Source organism: Piliocolobus tephrosceles, chromosome 7, assembly GCF_002776525.5.
Source record: "Piliocolobus tephrosceles isolate RC106 chromosome 7, ASM277652v3, whole genome shotgun sequence".
NCBI classification, from domain to species: domain Eukaryota; kingdom Metazoa; phylum Chordata; class Mammalia; order Primates; family Cercopithecidae; genus Piliocolobus; species Piliocolobus tephrosceles.
Genome location: NC_045440.1, coordinates 90168451 through 90175554, shown reverse-complemented (window position 1 = coordinate 90175554; position 7104 = coordinate 90168451).

Below are 7104 nucleotides of genomic sequence, written 5' to 3'. Positions count from 1 at the left end.
CCAAATAGAAGGAAAAATCTGGCTTTGACAGAGTTAAAAAGGACCATAACTAAAAGACCTAGGAAGTTCACAGGAAGAACAATTTAAATGATCAAGGAGGCTGAGATTCTTAAACTCTCTAAAATGATAAACTAGAAATATTGAACTCCAGTCTAAAAGATCAAATGCTGATGTATAAGAAAGATCAAAGTGTATACAATCGCAAACATAATAGAGAATTAACAGGGAGATTTGTTCAAACTCAGTATGGAATAGCTATCAAATTCACGAATCACAATTCTAGAGAATTATGAGGAAAAGTATATAGCACAGCATAGTTAATAAAATTAGAGAATATAAAATTTCGAGATGAAAAACTCTCACGGGGCTAGAAACTGTCGTTGCTGGGTCATGTCTTCCTTGAGGCCGCCTTTAATGATGATTTCATGAGGGGGTGTTTTTCTCTCTTACTTCTCTTTCCTCTCTCCTCTCAGTAGAATAAGGCTAGGTGCTATTGTATGAAGTTTGTTTAGGGCCAATGTCACAACTCTTATAGCTTATGTTAAATTTAGTGGTCCCCAATAAATATGTATTAAACATAAAATAATCAAAAATGGTTGTAAAGGTTGACAGCTTATGGTAATTTAGGAAACCATTAATTCTAAAAGAGCAGCGATTTTATAGAGCTTGAAGGCACTTAGGTGGTTTTCTTAGAGTAGGAAAAAAGCTATCATGCTGTATGTGTAATTTTCTGCAATTTTACCACTTAAACTAGATGTATCTGAAAATGGTTTCCATATTCAATAGGCTATGAAATAAATTGCCTTTTCTGGGATAATGTAAAGGTCACTATCATGTTTTAGACTTTTAACAACTCTCATTGTGCTATAAATAACTTTGGCTACCATTTTTATTTTATGAAACATAAGTTGTATAAATTGGATTTTCAACTGTATATGGTAGGTGAATTATGTTGAAAATGTGTACACAGCACATTGCTACAGGACTCTTTCATTAAAGTCCTTTTTTGAGGTTTCTGCTAATGTTAAAGCTAATATCTCTTAACATCTCTAGTTATTGAATTTTGAGTTTAGTGATTATGGGATAAGAAAATTATGTGAAAGTGGTTAGAGAAATTTAAACAATCTTATCTGTGTTGGATTGTTCTCAAATATTTCAAAAACTCTTCTTAAGAATAATTTCTTCATACTATTCTTGATATAGTTCTACCTTCCATATAACACTGTTTTTTTTTAATGGCAGATATAGGGAGTGACATTGTTGACAAGGTGTCAGAGCAACATCAACATCTTGCTGACCAGCCCAGCTGGATTTTGACAGCTTCACTGAGAAAGGCCACATTGTGATAAAGATAACAACATTAAGAGTGGATACAAAAAATAAAAGGTGACACAGTTTATTTAGCACATACCCTAAAAGATTTCAGAACCATATTCAGGTTCATCTTTAAATTGTACTACCCAAAAACCTCTTCTTTTAGCTTGTTCAAAAATTATTTTATTAATTGGTTCACTCATCACTTTTACAGAACAATCAGTTAGCGAACATTTCCTGGCTCTATGGTAGAAATAAGGTGGCCAGGCATGGTTCCTGGCTTTAAGGGACACAGGACAATTATGCAAAAACATATAATGCAAACATTAGCCCTAAGAGAAGAAGAAATCCTTATGCACATTCAAAGGAAAGAATGATGAATCATTTCTGAGAAATTAGAGAAGAATTCATGGAGGAAAATAAATTTTGAAATTACTCCATCTATAAGCAGAGTTAGTGGCTGGACAGAGGGCCTTCTTGAAAAATATAAGAATGCCAGTGAAGTCAATGGAAAAAAAAGTGAGTGGTTTTGATTTGCTAGATCACAGAGTTATGTATTTATTCACTTATGCAACAAATACTTAATGAGTGCCTAGTTTTGAGGCTGTATTCTACTAGGTGGCCGGCGTACGTCAATGAACAAAACTGACTTGGCCTAAGCCCTTATGGAGCAAATTATAACCTAGTGAGAAGGCAGGCAGAAAGCAGTAAGCAAGCTATCATTATAATATATATTCAACTGGTAACAGGGGCTACAAAGCTATAAACAAGAGACAGAGAGTGAAAACAAGTAACAAGGGAGGTTTATTTCATGTCATCAGAAATGTCTAAAGAAGAGATATTTAACTTCAGACCTGAAAGATGAAAAGTGCCAGCCAAGGAAAGAAGAGAATAATTCCAAACAGAGAATACAGCATGTGCAAAAGACCTGAAGGAGTATAGAGCTTGTGTTTGAGAAACAGAAAGTCACGCACTGGAGAATAGTGAGAGAGGAACATAGATTGAGCTGAGACTGGAGAGGGAAACAGGGACCCAGATCAATCAGGGGCTTTTCTTAGAAAGGTGTTTGTTTGGAACTAAATATGAGATGGGAAGTCATGAAATAATTAAACAGATCTGTAACATGATGTTGCTCTGGATGCCATATGCAAACTAAATGGACAGAAATAAGAAAATTGCCAAGAGGCTATTGTAGTAGTCTATGTGAGAAATGGTGGTTTCGATTGGAGTGCTTGCCAGTGAGATGAAGTTTTTGAAGCCAAGATGTATTTACCAGGACTTGCTGATGGCCATTGAGACACGAAGCTGTTAAGGCTGGTTAGGTACTGGGCATGGGGCAGTCATGTGATTCAGCTTCACATCTTTTACTCTTGGAAGCCTTCACTGACCTTTGCAGGTTGGGGCAAGTGTCCCCTCTGCAGTGCTTACATAATAGCTAAAGGTATCTGGCATTGCACTGTCCACATTATAGTGTAATTACCTATTTCTGTGTTTGTTTCCCCAATAGACAGTGAGTACCTTCAGGCCTCAAACCATATTCATCATTGTCACTTCTCACTTATAAACTCAGAATAATAATTGGTTGAAGAAATGAAGTTAGGCTGAATTTGTTAATATTTTTTTATTTTCTAGAATATTAGAGGGAAATGTATAATAAAGAGATTCAAACAATATCAGTTTAAAAGAAAATGTTTAAAGAGCAAGACAGTAAATTAATCTGTATATCAAGCTGTAAAAAGTTTAAAATTAGTTGGGCTTGTAATTTTAAAATTATTTAACATGCCAAAAAAACCTGTTTGCTTTTAAATATACTTCAGAGTATTTGAATCAAATACTCTTTTACTAAAATTTGTTCATCCTCTAATCTATAAGTATCATATGATTTGATCAAAGCTCTGTAAGTTTGATGATTTACCCAAATCAGTTTTAAGTCCCATAGATAATTTGAAGTAGGATATTAGAGAGGCAGAAGACCTGGTTTCTATTCATGTCTCACCATTAACTAGTGGGTCAGTTTATTCCTATAGACCTCCTTTATCACTTCTAATATTGTTTGAGCATGTTTACGTTGTGTTCACAGTTCTCCTAGGCTCTGCAGGTGTTTAGGGAAAGTGGTGGAGGAAAATGCAATCAAATACTTTACAATCTACCCTGGCCTATAGTTCCGGCACTCAAGTAAGTTTGAATTGCTTAAGTATAGTCTCTTGAATGGGGAGTTGTTAAAGGCCTTTTAAACAAAAAAAGTTCTCATGCACCAGCAGGAAAGATGCATGTGGAGTAAAGTGAGTCTGAGGAAGATTTAGGGAAAAAAATAAACAGGATTCAGTCTTCAAGTATTTATGAAGATATAAGGAAGCAACCTGATTCAGTTCCCTACGGAATTATGTTAAGTAAAAGAAATACTTAGCAAAAAAGCAGCATAGGTATTTGCAGTAGAAATACCCACTTGACCCCACCACCCACTTCCCCTTCTAATGAAAACTGCCCATTTCCAACCATGGTTTCTAGGGAGTCAAGTTTATACCCCATAGTCCTTCATCTCTGCCTTTCTCCCCAATTGATAGAAGCTGAGATGCCCAAGAGAGCAATCCTGTGTGAGTGGTTCCTAGAGCTGCTTTAGATGTAGTTCTTTAGTGTTATCTAGTTTCAGGTCTGGTCCACATATGTTCCTAAAATAAACTCCCATCTCCTTGAAGCAGATTGAAATAGTCCCCATTTGCCACCAAAAGAGCAAAAACTAAAAATAGTGTTGCTCAGTTATGTATGAGAAAATGGAAACCCTTTGTTTAGAAAAGAATTAGGGAGAAAGAAACCTATTTCCAGTTAGAGTCAAGGATGGTTCTAACTTATTTTTCATTTAGAAGTGACCATCTCTAGGAGTGTTAACATTCCTAAAGTCCTGACTGCAGCTTCCAAATGTTGTCCATAGTTTCAGGTCTTGCCCTAGATCTCTGAGTGCTAAAGATCCTGGTGCACCAGAGCCACTCTGGAAAGCCTGCTGCAAATATTGATTCAAGGGCCTCATCCCCAGGGGTTATGCAGGAAGTCTGGGGTATGCCTAGGCACCTCTAATTTTAACAAGCTCCATAATGATTCTGACACAGCCAGATTTCAAAACCATGCCCAGTGACCTCAAGCAGTTTTGACTCAGAGTTGCACTCATATATCTTGAGATGTATGGCTTTCTGCTAATATGTCGCTCTGTTTTTAGTTCCTAAATTAAAAACAAAGATTTCTTTTTCTTTATGTACTCTGCTGGTAATAGCATGATAACATTTGAGTCTTTATCTCTGATCTCGCTGTTTTTGCTTCGTATGGAAATAAAAAAATAAGTGACTTATCATTCTTGGAAAATTTAAATTGATATTGCAGGGAAAGCATGACATAAGTGAGTCCCATATGAACTTTCCCCTTCTGAAAAGATCAAACACCACAGCTCCTTAAAAAAATTATTAGCATTCTTTTTGATTGACAAATTATAATTGTATACATTTATGAAGTACAGTGTAATGTTTTGATATATGTATACAAAGTGGAATGAGTAAATCAAGTCAATTAACATATTAATCACCTCATCACCTCACTTGCCTATCTTTTCTTAGGGTGAGACATTTGAAACTGAATATCTTAGTGATTTTGAAATAAACAATACATTATTATTGACTATTAATTACCCTGTTGTACAATAGATTTCAAAATCTATTCCTCTTGTCTATCTGAAACTTTTTACATTTTGATCAACAACTCTTCATTCCCTTTCTCTTCATAACCACAACTCCCAGCCGCTGGTAAGTTGTGGTCATTCTGCTCGCTACTTTTATGATTTCAAAATATTTAGATTCCATGTATAAGTGATACCAGTTGTTTTTCTGTGTCTGGCTTATTTCACTTAGCATTATGTACCTCAGATTAATTTGTATTGTTGAAAATGACAGGATTTCCCCCTTTTATGACTGAATAGTATTCCATTGTGTGTATATACCACATTTTCTTTATACATTCAGAAACTGATGGACCTTTAGTTATTGTGATGGATATCTTAGTTATTGTGAATAATACTGCAGTGAATATGAAGGGCTAATATGATTTTAGTTTCTTTGGATATATACTCAGAAGTATAAGATTACTGGATCATATGTTAGTTATATTTTTAGTTTTTAAAGGAAACTTCATGTCATTTTCCATAATGGCTGAACTAATTGACATTTGCAGTAACAATGCACAGAAGTTCCCTTTTCTTGGAATCCTCGACAACACTTTTTTTTCTATTTTTCTAGCTTTGTGATAAAAGCCATTCCAACAGGTGTGAGGTAATATCTTATTGTAGTTTTTATTTGCATTTAGCTAATGATTAGTGTTGCTGAGCATTTTTTTAAAAATATACTTATTGGTCATTGATGTGGTTTGGCTGTGTCCCAACCCAAATCTCATCCTGAACTCCCACTGTTGTGGGAGGGACCCAGTGGGAGGTAATTGAATCACGGGGGTGGGTCTTTCCTGTGCTGTTCTTGTGATAGTGAATAAGTCTCACGAGACCTCTGGTTTTATAAGGGAGATGTACCCTGCCAAGCACTCTTTTTGCCTACTGCCATCCATGTGAGATGTGGCTTGCTTCTCTTTGCCTTTTGCCATGATTGAGGCCTCCCTAGCCACGTGGCATGGTGAGTCCATTAAACCTCTTTTTCTTCTCAATCCCAGGTGTGTCTTTATCAGCAACCTAAAAACAAACTAGTATAGTAAATTGTTACCAGTAGAGTGAGGTGCTGCTCTAAAGATACCCAAAAATGCAGAAGTGACTTTGGTACTGGGTAACAGGCAGAGGTTGGAACAGTTTGGAAGACTCAGAAGAAGACAGGAAAATGTGGGACAGTTTGGAACTTCCTAGAGAATTGTTGAATAGCTTTGCCCAAAATGCTGATAGTGATATGGACAATAAAGTCTAGGCTGAGATGGTCTCGGGGGAGATGAGGAACTTGTTGGGAACTGGAGCAAAGGTGACTCTTGTCATTTTTTAGTAAAGAGACTGGCAGCATTATGCCCCTGCCCTAAAGATTTGTGGAATTTTGAACTTGAGAGAGACAATTTAGGGTATCTGGTGGAAGAAATTTCTAAGCAGCAAAGCATTCAAGAGGTGACTTGGGCGGTCTTAAAGACATTCATTTTTATATGGGAAGCAGAGCATAAAAGTTCAGAAAATTTGCAGTCTGACAATGTGATAAAAAAGAAAATCCCATTTTCCGAGGAGAAATTCAAGCCTGCTGTAGAAATTTGCATAAGTAATGAGGAATTGAATGTTAATCCCTAAGACAATGGGGAAAATGTCTCTAGTGCAGGTCAGAGATTTTCACAGCAGCCCCTCCCGTCACAGGTCTGAAGGCCTAGGAGAGAAAAATGGTTTTGTGGACTGGGCCAAGGGTCCCCATGCTATGTGCAGCCTAGCGACTTGGTGTTCTGTGTCCTACCCACTGCAGTCATGGCTGAAAGGTGCCAACCTAGAGCTCAGGCCATGGTTTCAAAGGGTGCAAACCCCAAGACTTTGTAGCTTCCATATGCAGTTGAGCCTACAAGAGCACAGAAGTCAAGTATTGGGGTTTGGGAACCTCTGCCTAGATTTCAGAGGACGTATGAAAATGCCTGATGTCCAGGAGGAAGTTTGTTGCAGGAGTGGGGCCCTCATGGAGAACCTCTGGTAGGGCAGTGCAGAAGAAAATTGGGGTCAAGGCCCCCATACAAGGTCCCTACTAGTATACTGCCTAGTGGAGCTGTGAGAAGAGGGCCATTATCCTCCAG